Source organism: Rattus norvegicus, chromosome 1, assembly GCF_036323735.1.
Source record: "Rattus norvegicus strain BN/NHsdMcwi chromosome 1, GRCr8, whole genome shotgun sequence".
NCBI classification, from domain to species: Eukaryota; Metazoa; Chordata; class Mammalia; order Rodentia; family Muridae; genus Rattus; species Rattus norvegicus.
In genome coordinates this window covers 155,626,271-155,644,789 of record NC_086019.1, presented here as the reverse complement: position 1 = coordinate 155,644,789, position 18,519 = coordinate 155,626,271, and the positions used below count along the sequence as shown (strand labels likewise).

The 18,519-nt window shown below is 38.8% G+C and overlaps 1 protein-coding gene and 1 long non-coding RNA gene across 34 annotated transcripts in view; one reads left to right on the top strand and one right to left on the bottom strand.

Annotated features, from left to right (window-relative positions):
• Dlg2 (discs large MAGUK scaffold protein 2) overlaps nt 1-18,519 on the bottom strand; it is a 2,051,694-nt gene that overhangs the window by 271,449 nt on the left and 1,761,726 nt on the right. The gene's annotated exons all lie outside the window — the stretch shown is intronic.
• LOC120097342 (uncharacterized) overlaps nt 1-18,519 on the top strand; it is a 96,338-nt gene that overhangs the window by 36,524 nt on the left and 41,295 nt on the right. For 2 of the 3 annotated variants that reach the window (XR_010060654.1, XR_005494587.2), the window contains exon 4: nt 1-18,519. This exon is cut by the window's left edge and continues 18,358 nt beyond it. The exons of the other annotated variant lie outside the window; for it this stretch is intronic. This is a non-coding gene — a long non-coding RNA (uncharacterized LOC120097342). 3 annotated transcript variants of the gene reach the window in all.

Sequence of the window (18,519 nt, the reverse complement as noted above, 5' to 3'; positions counted from 1 at the left end):
GGAACTAACTCTAAAGACCAGTGTGGAACAGCTCGTGGACTGCTTGGGTCTGAGAGTACTTGGGTGCGTCATGGGGCAGCTGAGATAAAAGTATCCCACAGTGCCACGTAGCCCCATGGGTGTTAGTGCTAGTGCAGTATAAAAGGTTTAGCCATTTTTTTTTTACCACAACAATCTCTTTCTTTATGATGAGTTGTAGGACTTGAGGGTTTCTGTAAGCATTTGCCTTCTCCCGTTCTTCCTTCTTCCCCAGGCTGTGATCTCCATATTACTTTTAAAGAGCCCCTCCCTTCCTTCCTTCCGTCTCAATATCTTGTATTTGCCTTGCCCCCTGCAACCAGATGGTTGCAAGAATACCAGCAAGAAAGCTGGTATTCAACTATCTGTCTTGCACTGGTCATCTTGTCCACTTGTCTCTGTGAGCTGGAATCAACACAGAGGAGGAAGATAACATCTCTGCCCACCAGACATGAGTTGTGTAGTTTAAGTTAGTCACTGGTTATATGGTGAAAGTCATCCAGAAAGTCTATGTTCAGATAAAAATTTACTGGCTGAAAAGTGTCTTCTCTTTCAGGGAAGAAAACTTTGAATCTCTTAATTAAAAAGTCTCCCCTCTCTCTGCCCGTCAACTCTGCCTACCACTTTTGGGTTGGTTAGTATTCTAAAGTTGGTACTTCTTTTAGTTATGCCCCAACCCTACAACTTCCTCAGTCCGGGTATAGTCCAGTCTCCATAGTCTGTTGTTATGTGTAATTTTCTTCTGGCCCTGTACTCTTTTCCTTGGTATATATCTTTCACCTGGTAGAAATCTGAACTCTTCTTTCCTCTCCCTTCCTGTCCACTAGTAGGCCAAATCACATGAGTCCTGAGTCTCTCAGGCACATTACCACTCCACACCCTGAAGATCTGTCCTCAGGTCAGCCATCTTGGATCATAGTTAAATTCCACTGGTTTCCCTAGCATTTCATCATGAAGTCATTCATGGATCATGTATGAAACTCAGCTCTGCCACTGAAGGGAGGGGTGATGTAAGACTGATGACTTAATTGTTAATCCACAGAATGAGGGGATTACAAATTTTGACCTCATCTGCTCTCCTTGAAGAGTAAATAAAATAAGTGTGTTTTGCTTAACCCAGTGATTGGCATACATCTTAAGCCCATAACAAAGGGATTAATACAAGTAATTTAAAAATTAAATATTACAATTTTAATCCTACTTCCCATGTTGTCATTTAGATTTTGATTATCTTTCTCTCTTTTATTCAGAATTCCTCTATTTTCCTATTACATTCATAATATCTTAGGATGTTTGTCATTTATAATACAATATTTTAACAATCAAATTAAATAGTGAGCTTCTATGATGACTTTTTATGCATGTATATTACTGCCCTTTGCTATAGCCATTCTCCCCATAACTTTCTTATGCAATAAATTTTTTAATCAATGTGACTATTGAACTTTTTTGGTAGAGAAGAAACTATAAAATACATGCTTTCAAAGAGTCTAAAGAAAGAAATTTTTAAAAAAGATTTACTTATTTTTTGGCATGACTATTTGCTTGCATGTAGACATACCCCACACTTGAAGTAAGGAGGCCAGGAAAGGGCATTAGATTTCTCATAATTGGAGTTACAGATGGCAGTGAGCTGCCATGTTTGTGCTAGGAATTGAATCCAAGTCATCTGGAAAGGTGCTTTCAAGCACTGAGACATTTCTCCAGGCCCAAGAAAGCATGCCTTAAAGGACACATTCATTGCTTTGCACTGATTGATTGAAGTTCTGATTGATTCATCTATCCAATTGATAGCTGGGCATGTAATACATTCCAGATACAGGAGCACCAGAAAGATTCTGACCCAAAGGGGAAAATGTCATACATCATCATGACACAAAATAAAAGTCTGAAGCAACTGTATAGAAAAAGCACAAGCAAGTTCAGAGGAGAAAACGTTAGCAACCTGAAGCTTGGCAGAGGAAGAAGCCTTGAGGTGTCCTAGAAACTGACTGAAAACTAAGAGGGGAGAATGGGTGAGGCTATCTTCACAATGAAGGAGCATGTGTTAGCACAGGATTGCAAATGGAGCGGGCAAGTGCCCACAGTGAAAAGCAGTCCACATGGGGGCCTCTAAAAGCACTTTCCAAAGCTTGCTTGACAACCATGGGCTTTCTTTTAATTAACACCATTGTGGACTTGTGGGAGAGGTTAGCAAATGTGTTTGCTGTCCCGCTGTTTCTAATGATTTTTGGTTATGGGATTTCAATTTAGTGTGAGTTCTCGCCGTTCGATATATTCACTCACGCTGCTGTCTGTCAGCCTACCTGCTTCTATGAGACCTCACTTTAGTCTCTAGAGAAGTTCCTGTTGGGACAAAATCATGGAATGGTGGATGGACCCTTTTGGGTTTTGTCTTCAGAGTGGTTTTTAAACTGATCACTTTCTCTGCAGGAAACATACTGTGATGGTACATAATGTAGACCAACCATTGTTTCGCCTTTTTCCAAAAAAGACTATGGACTCCAGGAAGCATGCTCAGAACCCAGATTTGTAATTACCAGCTCAGTCCAGCTTTGTCCAAGATAGGGAAACAAAGAGGAAATTAGAAAGGAAGTCTCGAAGCTTCTTAAGATGTTTTAATAAATTATCACAGCATGGATAATGTCCAGTGTGATTCCTGATGTTTGGAGGGCAGAGACCATATCCTACCTTTCCCTCTGTGGGGTGGCACTTATTTACACAAAATCTGATGCACTGACAGAGGAATTTCTAATAGCTCAGTGGGTACCATCATTCGTATGTATCATGAGCCACCTTCTTGTGAGTTACTGAAGGTTAGTTAGCTAAAACCTCTGCATGAAGCAGGCAATTGTTTTCACAAGGCACAGTGATTGAAAACAAGGCCAAAACCAAAACACTGTGGCAAGTTTGAGAGTTGTGGTACCATTAAGAAAAGTCAATAAAATAAGGCCTCAAAGAGATTGAATGAGTTGGGTCACACCTTTGTATAGGAGAAAAACTGAGATTCAAACGCCAAATAATATGTTTCTTAGTTTTCTAGTGGCTTACTTTTCAAGTTCATTCTTGTTACATAGTCAGTCTCTATTCTTACCGTTTCCATCCATTGACCATCAAAACAAACAGAAAAGCAAATGTCTTCATGTAGAAGTCTCTCTATCCCAGTCCTTCCTCCCCATCTCTGTTTCCACCTCCATTTCCTAGCACAGTCTTTTGCCTGGACAATACTTCCCCTTCTGTGTAGGGTCTGTCTATTCCCTTCCACCCCAGCCTCTCCACTCATTTACACAACACACATGAAGGATCTTTTTAAAGCACTCTCGCTGTCTGATATCTTTTAATGCCTCTTTGTTCTTGGGATAAAGGGACTTTAAAGGTTTAAGTGGCTTTTCCCTTTCAGATTATACCAAATAATATTTGCTTGTTGACTTTTTAAGTCGCCATCCCTCTCAACCTTGCTCTGCATCCAAGAAATCTATACCCAAGGGTCATGCTTGTCTTCTGCCGGGTTTGGCAAGCAGAGAACATTAGTTGGAGGCCCAAAGAAGGGATGGGGCAAGAGTGGAAGTTTGTCCACTGGTTCCTTTGGCAGGATCTTGGCTTGGCAGGTGAACATTTTTGAGTCAAGAAATTGTTTCTTCCTCTTTTTGGCTTTTCCTGTGTCAGAAGGCTATCTGTTCCCTGTGGTTAACAGTTCTGAGTATCTCTTAGGTTTTATTATAATGGGCCCTTTTTGTAAGTAACCCTTTGTTTAAAATTTTCTTAAAGATTCACTTTAAATTTATGAGGTACTCCTTGTTAAGATTTTGGTGTTGCCTTGTGTGGTAGATGTAAACTTGGTCAATGCTCAACTTACTCTTAACTGTAATTACTCTAAAAGTGGTTACCTCTGAAACACATGGTCTTACCCATGCATCTGTAGAACTTGGTGTATGCTGCTCCGTCTGCTTGAACTTCCACCCCCTTTCAGAGGTTCCACTGATGCTGACTGGACCATTTAGGTCTTGACTTTAATTACTAACTTACCTGACCTCTTCCAACAATACAAACGATGATGCTACATGTCACCTGCTCTATCAACCCTGGAAGCTCATTGACTATGTGTCTCAAAATGGACATTGCCTTTGAGGCCTGGAGCTGGCCCACTTACCCTGACAAATACACTGTCTAGTACAGAGTCTAGAAGCAACATCACTTAGGTTTGAAGACTTTTTTATTTGAATATTATTATCGTTCTTTTCCAATTTTTACTTTGCAGAAAGCTTTCTCTGGTGTTTTCCTTGCCCCCAACTATGAAGTTATCACTATTGTTGGAGGGACACTGAGTAAGTAGCACAGAACAATGGAGAGCACACTCCTGTGCACACTGCTATACACATTCCTGTACACACTGCTGTACACAGTCCTATACACAGTTCTGTACACTGCTGAACACATTCCTGTACACACTGTTGTGCATACTCCTGTACACACTGCTGTACACAATCCTGTACTTACTGCTGTACACACTGTTGTACACATACCTGTAAACACTCCTATACTCACTGCTGTACATACTCCTGTACACACTGCTCCACACACTCCTGTACACTGCTGAACACACTCCTGTACACATTCCTGTAATACTGCTACATATATTTGTGTACACACTCCTGTACACACAGCTGTTCACTGCTGAGCACACTGCTGTACACAACTGCTGTACTTATTAAGGTGCAGATAGTTCCTTGCCTAACTCTCAGACCATTTAAGGGCTTAAGAAAAAGAAAGAAAAATGAAATACAAGAAGAAATGCTCTTTAAAGAAAAGATAGGAATTAAAACATTAGTAATTTTTGCTGAGTCACACATTCGAGATGGGACTTCAACCTATAGTTCAGGTAAGCTTGAGTTTACTATGTAGTCCAGGATGGTCTACACTGCTCTTCCTGCTTTAGCCTATGGAGTGCTAAATGCTATAAGTGTGTAGCACCATATCTGTCCCCTTGATCTTATATATAAAATTTCTCTGCTGCGTCAGACGTACAATCCTTCATTTCTGCTAATTTTCAAAAATCTACTTGCGACTGCCAAATCAAAAACTCACCTTAACATCCCACCATTCTCTTTTCTCCCTTTCCCTGCTTTTCTTTCTTCCCTTCATTCCATATCTCTCCCTTCATCTCTCCCTCCCTTGTCCCTCCCTCCCTCTCCCCTCTCTTTCTTTTCTTTCCCTCCCCTCCCCTCCCCTCTCTCCTTTCATTCTTACTTGTTTCAATTTTAGAGACAGAGTCTCACAGTGTAGCACTCAAATGCCGGGTGCCAGGATTACAGGTTACCATCTGTGCAGATGTTCTTAATACCCACCTGGCTCCTGCTAACAGCTTCCTGATGCTGGGACCACTGGGAAGACCATGCTGCAGCTGGATTATCCTGCTGAAATTTCAATACCCTGATGCAATTGCCACCATGAGCTACCAATTGCCTCATATTTGGCAATAAAGATTTTGTTGACTAGGTGCACAGACTCTATGCTGCCCATCAGTTTGGGAATTACTCTGCTATTTGTGATGGTGACAACACACACAGAAGCATAAAGATAAGGATTACATATAAAAATGTCATGTCATAACTTCTGAGAAACTTTAAAGATACTGGTAAGGGTCTGTGATACAGTTTTGATTAGAAAAGTTAGCAGGCTTGATTGTCTGTTTGTTGTGTTTGTTCGTTGTTTGCTTGTTTGTTTTGATTTTGGTTTCCTGTTTTTACCCGCCAGTTTGACTTTTGAAACTGCTATCCCCCTGCTCACTCCTAATGGCAGAGGCCCCTAAATTGGGCTGTCGCACCACTACCATGGAACATTAATTTTCACCTGGGTGTATCATAGAGCCACATTTTAGTAAGGTATTCTGTGAGCTAACACTTGGGATTGGGATTTTGATAAATTAGTTTGAATTGAGGGTATTTCTACAATAGCTTCATTCTCACACATACTTTAATTCTAAGTTGCTTTCTTGTTTGTAAATAAGAAGGATGCCATCCCTGTGAGTGCATACAAAGATGTCTACCACACTTATATCACATGTGACCCTTTGCTACGTGAATTCTCATGATCTCATCTCCATGAAGTGTATGTTTCAGACAGGTATGGTGACAACCCACTTTTAATTCCAGCACTCTGGAGATAAAAAAAACAAAAAACAAAAAATGGATATTTCATTCGTATTATTGCATTTCGCAGTTAAGGATGCATTTTACAGCTGACCAGTGGAATAGTAAGTAACAGTGCAGATGAGCTTATGGTGGATGAACTTAGGTTCAGAATTGATTATGCCAGGACCATTTCCCATTCCTTAAAAAATTCCCTTTATTTAGACTCATTGATTTGTACAACGTTGCTCTTGGTGTCATTCCTCTCATAACTTTTCAGGCTGATAACTCAGTTTTTAAAATACTGTGCATATGTATGTGACAGATTCCATGTTCTTATGAAGCAATTCCGTTTTGTAGGCATTGTACCTAGTCATGTTTCATATTGTTAGGTAAATCAACACTGGTCAAGAGATGGAGAAAACAAAACAAAACACATCTCTAATCATGGCGGATTCTGACTATGGTAGAATGAAACGGAAGCCCCTTCTCAGTAAATGGAACCATGTCTCATAGCAGTCTATTGAATAAAATAATTGTATTATGCTATAGCCAGAAATAACCAAACATTGGCTACCAGCTCTCATAAGACGAGTATAAAGCTGGGGGGTGGGGAGAAATTACAGGGTGGGTAGGTGATAATTGTGGGCCAGTGAAGGGGACAATTTTCAGCCCTGTCTTTCACAGTTCCTGAAATTAAAATTTGTTTATGTGCTGTATGGATGTTCAATCCATGACTGTGGCAGGAATGGATATATCTGAAAAAGCATCATATATAAGCAATATGAATGATTGATGCTGAAGAGGAATGGTGATTCCCCCAACCCCTGGTCATTGTTCCCAGGATCTGTGCACAGCAGAGTGGAAGTCTAATCTCAATGGTCTGGCCTTGGTAGTGAAGTTGGATTGGAGGTTCCATCTGTGTCAATGTTTAGAGCTTCTTATCTTCAAGGTCCTATTCTAAGAGCTTAATACATATCAACTCATTTAATCTTCACATCATTTTATAAGGTTATCTCAATTTTTCTAGTCAGGAGACTGCTACCTAGAGAGGGTAAGTACATTGCTGAAAATTTCACAGTTGATAAGTGACAGGTCTAGGATTCCATGCCAGGGAGTCTGGCTCCATAGCATGCTGTGGTCACTTATCCACAATGCCTCTATTCATTCAACAGTTGTTCTTTATTTTAGCCATTGCTTAGACAGTTCCTTTGAGGTCACGATGTATTTGGTCTGTCTCTGATTTGAGCGGTGAGAAATTCAGATCCAGGCTGCAGAAACTTAGGCTGGTAGGTGTTGGCAGGTGGAGAAGACATACATCCAAGATGTAAGTCACTTGGATAAAGTGCAGGCTTCTGGAAGAAGTCTTAACACTTTGCTCAAAATGTGTTTTCCATTACAGCATTAAAATGGCATCTTCCCTCCCCCTGCAACTCTGAGAACACAGACAACTGATATGAGGAAAAGGGGCTGATCTATTTCCTTCCTTCCTTCCTTCCTTTCTTCCTTCTGTCCTTCCTTCCTTCCTTCCTTCCTTCCTTCCTTCCTTCCTTCCTGTTTGTTTTTGGTTCTGGCACTGAAAAAAGAGTAGCCAAAGTAATGTCCTTAGGAAACCTTCCATAGCTGCATGTCAACCTACTTTCATACTCTTAGAATGAAAAGCTAACATCTCTATAAGATACAGCATCAAAAGAAAATTCTTTATATCTTTTAAATCACTGTTCAATGGGGAAGTTAATGAAAAATTATAGACACAGATTTGTATCATAAATGATCCTTTTGTTATAGTTTTTGTCTTTTAGAGGAGAAAGATTCACCTTTTAAAACTCTCTCTCTCCCTCTCTCTCTGCACTAGAATACATTCTCAACCTAAATTAAAGCTCTTATATTGTTGTTTAATATCTAGGCAGGAAAGTACCTTTTGCTTAGGACTTCCCTTTGAATATAGGTTAACAAAGTTCCCCCCAAAAAGTGTCCATTTGTGTATCAAAGGTCGTACTTGGACATTTCTCCTTTAGCCTTTAGCTGTAGTAGAGTTTGAAGGAAATGTCCTAAATGCAGATTAGAGTTCGGCTTGTGGAATAATCCATGAGGCAAGCGTGGAGGACTAATGATCCTTTTTCAGCTTTCACAAATGGGAGAACAAAGGTCTGTTCTTAGTGCCCAGCAAAAGGGTACCATAAGGGAAACGATAACGGTTTAAATGGCCTTCTCCAAATGCTTGGAGAGAAATCATTTCCTTACCTCACTAACAGAAGGCAAAGACATTGAAATCATCGCTTAAATATGGATAGTAAAGAGATGGGGTGTGCTTTTCTAGGGTGTAGTTTTGGGTAATGAATGAAAAACAGGTTCCTATAGACCCTTCAGTGCCTGGCACTACAATGTCCACATTGTGTCCTGGACTTGGTGCGTTTTACTCAGATACTCAGATGCCGACAATCATTATTAACATGTTTTCTCCTCCTCAACAGCACGGCTATTAAGATTAGGCTTGGGAGCCTTCACTTGCTTATTTTCATAATGAGTTATGAATTAAGCTTATCTGCCTTTGGTATTTCTTTTTGGCTCCACAATAATGTTGAATTAAATGTGTTCTTTCTTCTTATCTATTTGGAAAATGAGACTGTGTCTGTCTTTAATTCCATTGTGGAAAGTTGAGGAAAAACATATGTGCCTTGTAACTGCCAAGAAGAATATCTTTAGTAAACAAACCTTGCATTAATCTTTGTGAGTGCCCTGAGGTCACTATTAGCAATCTTTTTGACATGCTACAGTCTCTTAGGTTCAGATATACATATATATATATATATATATATATATATACACATGTATATATATATAGTATGTGTGTGTGTAGGAAAAATATATTTATATATTTAAATGCATATATTTAAAAATCTGATTCTTTTACCATCTTTACAAGTTCTCAACATTGTTATATTCTAATAGTTACTGCAATTATAACTCAATATACCATAAGTTATATTGTAAATAAATGTGTGCCTGCTACACTTCTAGTTGCATAGGCTATACACAAGCCAGTAGCATAGCAAAATCTGTCCCTGCTGTGGAATTTAATTTTCACTTGGGATAAGAGAGTCTATAGGCAGATAAACAGCAACAACAAAAATATTTAAAAAGGCAACTCTAGGTGGCAAACACCGTGAATACACTCATAAGGGCCATGAAGAAATTAAAACAGACCCCCATTGTGCCAAGAGAAATGGTGACTCAGCAGCAGAAACTCTGGCCTTCAAGTTTGCCTTCTGTATAATCTTGGGGAACATTATTTCCCTATATTGGATCTTAGTTTTATCCTCTCTAAAGCAGGGAGCAGAGGCTAGAGATATAACTCAGTAAGAGAGTGCCTCTCTAGCATACACAGTACCCTGGACATCGAATAAATGGGCATGGAACTCACTCTAAATTCCAGCACTCAGGAGGCAGAGGCAAGCGGATCAGAAGCTCAAGGGCAACCTTGGCTACTGAGAATCATTTTTTTACCAAAGAAAGGGGAGGGTCATAACTCTCATTTCATAGTTTATATTTAGGGCTTACAAGAATGAGAATGTTAGAATGTTTAGAATAATGTATGTCATATATATTATATATATGTATATATATGATACCTTAATATTTTAGTGTGATGTTGACCTCTTTTTGGAGATGAGAAATCTGAAGGTTACAGAAAGAAGCCAAATGACTTTGAGTAGGTTGTGCATCTGAAGGGATGTAGAAACATTGTCTTACAATCTGACCCTGTTTTCAAATATTCTTTTGTCTCTTCTTACAAGTCCTCCCCCCTCCTCCTCAAACACTTATTAAGGAAGCCCATTATAGCCATACTCTCTCATTGTTGTTAGAGATAATAAATATCTACTGACAGTAAGCCCTATCTGTCTCATTTTTCTGATATACATATTTTTTCTCTTACCCTCTCTTTGCTTTGCTATTACCTTGAGACAGACTTCATCTCCTCATACACATTTGGCATGACTTTGTTCAAGTAGAAATCACTAATTATCAAGCTGACACACAGCACTGGGGAATCTCATGCATTTTGCTCTCACAGTGGAGGCCTCTGCATCAGGGCCGAGAGCACCGGAGAGAATTTCCATTTGTGATGCCCCAGATTTCAGCCACTTAACTGAAATTCAAAATTGCTACTGTTTTTCCTTTTCATGACCTTTTCAGATGTCGTTTTTTTTCTCTCTCTCTCTAATCACAGTTCCATTTAGAACAGATGACATTCAGAAATCCGTACTTCAGTGGTAATCTGAATTCTTTTTATATCCAGTTTGAAACCCTAATCACTGCCCTCTTTCCTTCTATTGCTCAGACACTTGGTAGGTATTTTATTAAGCAACATCTTGCCAGATTTGAAAGTGCTTTCTCAGAGCCAAGGGGAGTTCTGGAGCAGGTCAGCAGCCCAGAGGAGATAGGCAGAGATTAAGTCACACAGATACAAGTTTAATAAGGCTTCCAAGGGAAGTGTCAAACCCAAGCGTTTCACTTCCATTAGTTGTGAGACTACAGCTTTTTACACCTTCCTAAAAAATGAGGGGTCTAGGTGAGGACACAGAGGGAGGTGGCTAAAACCTTGTTCTTGCTGGAAAATGTGTTGTCAAGGGGCCTGAGAGCCAACCTGGCCACTGTGGATTTTCACCTTGGCTTTCTAATTATCATGTAGCTTTTTTTTCTTTCAGATTTTTATTCCTTCATCTGAAAAATAAGGACATAACCATGTCCAATTATGTCGTATGAGGATTAAATGGCATAAGATAGTGGCTCCCAACCTGTGGGTCACATATATATCAGATATCCTGCATATCAGATTACGGTTTATAACAGTTAACAAAATTTCAGTTATGAAGTAGCAACAAAATAATTTTATGGTTGGGTCACCACAACACCAGTAACTGTTTTAAAGGGTCAGAGCATTAGGAAGGTTGAGAGTCACTAGCGTAAGACATACCACGATTTAGACATACCAGTGACTCCATAATGGCAATAGTTATTAGTGCCACATATTCATTTGCCATTGCTTTTGAACACTTCAAACTAGTTTATTTGACATGTGGACTATTGATGTTAGCGTAGAGCAGAACAGGTGGGGTTCCTTTTCAGTGCCCATTTGTTTCTCGCTTATTTTTATCTTTATTTTAAGGAACGAATTCAGCCTGTACACACAGTCCAACCTCTTTTTGTGATGCTCAGGTTTAAGAAAAAAGCATTGTTGACTTTCTTCTATCTGGGACCAAAGCAAACTGAGACCCAGATCAGAGCCTAGCTCACCCAGCATCAGAGAAGATCTCCCTTTAGTGGATGGATGTCAACACAGAGACCCTTAAATGGACAGCAGGCAGATATAATCGGTCTTATATAGAATGTTAGAGGGGATAGATGATATCAGGAAAACAGTGCCTTCCAGATCCAGCAGGACTGGCATACATATGAACTCAAATGGACTGTAGCAGCATGCACAGGGCCTGCGCAGTTCAATCCAGATGGGGGTGCAATGGGGAAAGGGAATGTGGGCATGGGTTCCATCCTTAACCAATAATCTATCTTCAATTGACATCTGGTTTCAGAAGAAAAATTAGTTTTCTTCAGTGGAGTCTCTAGGATATAGGCGCCACACTTCAGGACAGACTCCATGCCCAGTAGATGGCTGACACAAAATGTCACTGGTATTTTTTGTAGGCTTTTTGTCTTATATTCCTTTGTTAAGTAGGCTTTTTGTTTGTTTGTTTGTTTTTCGTTTTTGGTTTTTTGACCCACTGAGTGATAGAAGATGAGGCACCAGGCTGGTGAGATGACTCAGAAGACAAAGGTGCTTGCTGTGCAAACCTGAAGACCTTAGCTCAGGGTTTGAAGTCAGGTAAAGATGGGAGGAGATAACCACTTCCGTATGTGCTCCATATACATGTGCACCTCTCCTGCAGCTTAAAATTAAGAAGATGGGATTACAGAATGTGCCATGTGAGTGGTAATTTCGGTTCATTTGAGCACATCATGAAACAATAGACTGTAGCCAGGTAGAAGTGGTCAGAGGGGGCAGACATACATGTGATTTTGACCCAAAATACTAAAGAAATCCAAGCATGACAAACGAGGTGATGCTTGACAAATACATGCTTTTTTCTAAAAATTACTTTTCATTTTATTAACAAGATACTTAATATTTTATGTTCAGATATTATAATTACATATTCTTTTTTTTTAGGTTTTACTTTTTTTTTTTATTAACTTGAGTATTTCTTATATACATTTCGAGTGTTATTCCCTTTCCCGGTTTCCGGGCAAACATCCCCCTCCCTCCTCCCCTTTCTTATCGGTGTTCCCCTCCCCATCCTCCCCCCATTGCCGCCCTCCCCCCAACAATCTAGTTCACTGGGGGTTCAGTCTTAGCAGGACCCAGGGCTTCCCCTTCCACTGGTGCTCTTACTAGGATATTCATTGCTATCTATGAGGTCAGAGTCCAGGGTCAGTCCATGTATAGTCTTTAGGTAGTGGCTTAGTCCCTGGAAGCTCTGGTTGCTTGACATTGTTGTACATAAGGGATCTCGAGCCCCTTCGAGCTCTTCCAGTTCTTTCTCTGATTCCTTCAACGGGGGTCCTATTCTCAGTTCAGTGGTTTGCTGCTGGCATTCACCTCTGTGTTTGCTGTATTCTGGCTGTGTCTCTCAGGAGCGATCTACATCCGGCTCCTGTCGGCCTGCACGTCTTTGCTTCATCCATCTTGTCTAATTGGATGGCTGTATATGTATGGGCCACATGTGGGGCAGGCTCTGAATGGGTGTTACTTCAGTCTCTTTTAATCTTTACCTCTCTATTCCCTGCCAAGGGTATTCTTGTTCCCCTTTTAAAGAAGGAGTGAAGAATTCACATTTTGATCATCCGTCTTGAGTTTCATTTGTTCTAGGCATCTAGGGTAATTCAAGCATTTGGGCTAATAATTTCATATTCTTAATAGCAAAATTCCACAATTTGGGGATCTCTGTAAATTTTGCTTCATATTTTTGTTTACAGAAAAAACAAAGATTAGAAGTGAGAAGGAAAAAGCTTGAATTGTGAAAAAAATTTAACTTCTCAGATAATAAAACACCTTCAAAAACATATTTGACCTTTCAATAAAGTTTTCACAAAATAAACAGCCAAAAGAGATTTAAAAATTTACTTTCTTACATATAATATATATTATATATATGATGTGTGTATATATGTATGCACATGCATGTGCATGTGCATGTGTGTGTAGGGAAAATGTGTTTCTGATTTTTCCCATGTGTCCCCAGCCTTCCACATAATATTTTGCAAATCCTCATTTATTTGAATTTTGTTTTGTTTGTGTTTGGATGCTGGTAGGGCAGACACACCCTCTCTCACCTGCCATTACTGACAATAACAACTTGCCAGTTTCAGAGACAACCACATTACCTGTAGAGGGCCCTTTGTCTTTCCTGCACTGGCTGACAATGAGGAGTTGCCACAAAAACTGCCATTTCTCCTTTTGCTTATTGGATGCATCCCTGCCATGCATATCACTTATTTTTAAGAAATCCAATTTTTAAAAAGAGGATAGAAATAGTTAATGAGTCAGATCAAATGGAATATAACTGTTTACACTAAGAAGCCAGTGATTTTATAAGGTTATTTCTTAGTGACCTTAAACAACAGGAATTAAGAGAAGATTGTCACATAATACAGAAGGATTATCATAAGTACCATCATGTGAAGATATTTATTGAGTGAAACAAATTAACTTTTGTCCATGTTTTCAAGGGGCAAAGTTAACCTTGTTTCATATCCCTTTGGATCCCAGTGACCTCTTTAAAGGATATTAAATGTTTCATTTTTTTCTAGAAAGCCATAGCAATTAATGAAGAACAATTAAATGGAAGTTTCTTTTGGGATACTTGTACCCTTGGTAATTTATAGTACATTGGGTACTATGACAGTCATATTAAAGGAAAAATTTAATATTTAAACTGTTATTCTAATTTTAGAAAAAAATTATTTTTGTTCTGGTTAATATTTTGTTTTATTTAGTGTATTCCATACATAAAAAATTTCAAGGCCATTTTTTAGGTTCATTTGGATAAACCATTTTTTCAGCACTGTTTTTGTTTCTGTTTGAAACCACAGCAAAACTAGTAAGAGTGCTTTGTCTCAAAGTAACGTGCAGCAGCATCGGACTCATTCATGGAAGCATCGAATCAGTTCTACTAGAGCAACTTATTTTTAAAATCACTTGTATTTTATGTGTATGAGTGTTTTGCATGCATGAAAGCATGTGCAATTTTTCCATGCATGATACCATCAGAGGCCAGAAGAGGACCTCAGGTCACCTAGAGTGGGAGCTACAGACAGTTGTGAGTCACCATGGAAAGTAAATTCTGGTCCTCCGGAAGAACAGACAGAGCTTTTGATTGTTGAGGTACCTCTTCATCTCCAAGCAACTATTTTTTCATTCTGAAGATCAACATTTTCATTGTGGTGCTGGGAACCTGACCTTGAGGTTTGCACATGCTAGACTAGAGCTCTTAACACTACGCTCCTAGCTCTAAAGATCAATGATAAAGTTATAGATAACCAAGTTCAGAGCTGAGCAGGGTGGGGTCCACAATGCACACACACATGCCACAGGGAAGATAATTGCACTCTTAGGAATAGTCTACCCCATTCCATTCCGTGACCATTCTCACCAATTCTGCCAGCAAGTTTGGAAGGTGAATCCACTCCTACCTACAGAAAGGCTGCCACTAACCTTAGGCTTCCCAGCTCATAATTGGTGACCTGTCTTTATGCCAATTTGTTACTGTGACTTTTCCCAGGCCCAAACTTCAAACTTAAGACTTCCAGACCTCCAAAGTTTTTGCTTTCTTTTTTGATTTTGCAACATGAAAAACAACTTCATTTAGGTCAGGCTAGCCTTAAATTCCTTTTCCTCCAACTGAATCTTCCGAGTGCTGGGATTACAGGTGTGTATCTTGAGGCCAACTGAATTAATGTATCTTTATTAAACCAACCTCTGATTCTAATGCTTTTATTATCTATTCCCTCTTAAATCTGTCTAATTTCTTCCTATTTTTTGACATCTTTGATTTATCAAACATTATTTATCATCTAGAATAGTGAGATTTCTTTTTTCAATTTCAATGACACATGGCCAACCATCATGTAAAACACTATCTCAGTACAATAAGGATCACATTTATTATTATTATTGTTATTATTATTTACATTTCTTTGCTGTGTTTGTGTCTATCTGTCTGTACTTGTATGCATATGGGTGTGTGTACCATAGCATAGGTGTAGAGGTTGGAGGGCAGTTTACAGAAGTCTGCTTTCTTCTTCTACTGTTGTGGCTCGCAGGGAACAAACTCATGTTTAAGTGTTGGTAGCAAGTACCTTTACCTACTGAGCTATTTTGCAAGCCCAAGAGTTAAGTTATTAGTGCTGCATGGAGAAGGAGAGAGAGAGAGAGAGAGAGAGAGAGAGAGAGAGAGAGAGAGATGAAAAAGAAAATTCATATAATTTTTATTGCATATTGTTATTGATGTATTGTTTTATTATTGTTTAGCTCTTTAGTACTCTCTGTGGTGTCAGACATTCTTTAAAGATCTTGGAGAGTTAATATTCCAAAGATTGGTGATTCTGTAGTCTACTCTGACCCATAGAGTGCTTGCTGAACCATTCTCCATTTAGTTAGCAGAGACATCTGTTTGAGGAGCTAATCTGATCCCCCCACTCTGAGGTTTAACACATTTCAGTAACCTATCAATCATTTACCTTACATCTTGTGTGATGCACTATGCCCTCTATTCTGCCTTACATACTGTGTCTCTCCAGTATTCTCTGCCTTGCTTTCACTCCCTCATGTTCTGTGCCTTTCTTTCCCGTAGGCTTTTGTCTCTTAGATCATTCTTCCTTGTCATGTATCATGCTGAACTTTGACAAGTTAACTCCTATGCACTCTGGAGCTAAGAGAGAGTATTAGAGCTTGCCTTCTTGAGCTTCCAGTCTTGGTCATGGAATTTCATTTGGTCTGGTTTTGCATACACCTGAGTCAACACTCAAGTTCTCTTCTGTTTCTATAGCATGCACAGAAGCTTCTGTACTTCATCAATGAGGTTTTATTTGACTAACTGAAGGTCCATTAGGGCAGTGACCATTCTACCTCTGATATACACGGCTGCCTTCCACTCATTGGAAATATTAAAGAATGTCAGCCAAAAGAAGATAAAATGAATACATTTTGCTGTGCTTCTACTTAATGTTCCCAGTATGCAAACAACTCTCTATTAATAAAAAGTTATTCCTAGAAGGCAGAAATAATGCATCTCAACAAACAAAGTGGGGCTTAAGAAAATCATCATGAACTAAAGTAGTTTCGATACTCTTGCTTTTTACAGACTCAGCCAGCAGAATCAACAAGTCTGTCAGTAATCCTATTTGGATTAGCATTCTGTGAAGCATATTAAAGACGAACACTTTATCTTTCCAAGGCTTTGCTTTTCTATATTAATACTGCTGCTATTTATAATTGTGAGAATTCAAAATACCTCCAATATTTCAGCGTTCTATATACATGATTTCCTGAAATAGAGTTTTCTCATATCACTCCATTTTAGCCTCAGCACATTTATTTTAAAGTACAAGAATTATAGGAATTATCAATTTATGAGCTTGATAAGCTTTTGCATACAGTAGGCCTACAACTAAGAGCTATGAACAATAAATTGTTAAATTAAAATTCCCTAAAGCACTTCTATTTGAATTAAACTTAGAACATAAAAAGCTCAAATCTTATTGAACACAGAGCAGCATATATATATATATATATATATATATATATATATATGCTTCCTTTTCTGTGAGTAAGTGAAAGCAGAATTTCTACATTTTTAAATGTATGAAATTAAAAAGAGGACATTTAGGAATTACCAGCTTACTATAATTTTTATTTTTCATTGATAACATGCTTAATTAGAAGAGGGTATAAATTAAATTTCATAGAACGTTGGCTCAAGAGTCCTAAAGATAATCTTGCTGTCGTTAGTTGTAGGCCAGAAGGGCTACATCTTATTGAATCTTAACCTCCCTACCACTTCCTTCAACTCCCTTTAAAAAAATCAATTTTTAACTGTAGGCTAATCAATGTTTGGAAAAATGGTGTGTCTTGAGCACGGGGTGGAGAAACATATGCTTCATTACTTGCTGCTAAATTAGGAAATTAGCTTAAGTAATAGGCTATTCAATCAGATGTCTTGGTCAACTCTACCTAACATCAAAGAAATGAACTTCATTTAACAGGTATTTTTTTTCCTCCATTTTTATTATATTGGGCATTTCTTATTTACATTTCTTTTTTTCCCTCCATCTTTATTAAATTGGGTATTTCTTATTTACACTTCAATTGTTATTCCCTTTCCCGGCCAACATCCCCCTAACCCCTCCCCCTCCCCTTCTATATGGGTGTTCCTCTCCCCATTCTTCCCCCATTACTGCCCTCCCCCCAACAATCACGTTCACTGGGGGTTCAGTCTTGGCAGGAACAAGGGCTTCCCCTTCCACTGGTGCTCTTACTAGGCTATTCATTGTTACCTATGAGGTTGGAGCCCAGGGTCAGTCCATGTATAGTCTTTGGGTAGTGGCTTAGTCCCTGGAAGCTCTGGTTGGTTGACATTGTTGCTCATGTGGGGTCTCAAGCTCCTTCAAGCTCTTCCAGTCCTTTCTCTGAATCCTTCAACAGGGGTCCCTTAACAGGTATTTTAAATTCATCTGAGTTTGTACTCCTCTATTTTCTCCTGAAACTTGAACTTATGCATAAAATTGGAGAGTGGGCCAATCAAAAATGTTTTCTTTTTTGTAATAGTATAGTAAGAAATGCTTTAAAAATCCTTTATTTCATGACAAAAAATGTGGTTACTGTAAGTGAGGGACTAAGTTTTAATATCATATGTCTTCAATGAATTAATATTGTACTAAAAATCCTTTATTTCCTTGTTTTTAAGTATCGCAAATGGTAGGTATGGATCTGAGGACTTTGGTTTTCAGAATATTTCCAGCAAGTAGATTATTTGGCTCCTTCTAGTATTGCATAATTTATGTTCATAGATGATAAGGGAATTCCCCTCCCTCCAATTAACGAAGATTTTAGTCCATTTCATGTGTTTGATATTTAACATTCCAAGAATAGACAATGAGGTCAGTGGAAACTTCTGAGTCAGAAAGTGATGCCTGCTTCTATTTTGACTGAATTGTTCTAGGTCCAGAGTGGCTTTTTGGCATAGGAAGTCAGACTCAGCATCATTAATCATTAAGGAATCGGTAGAGAATCCCTCACAAATATACACCCTCTGCA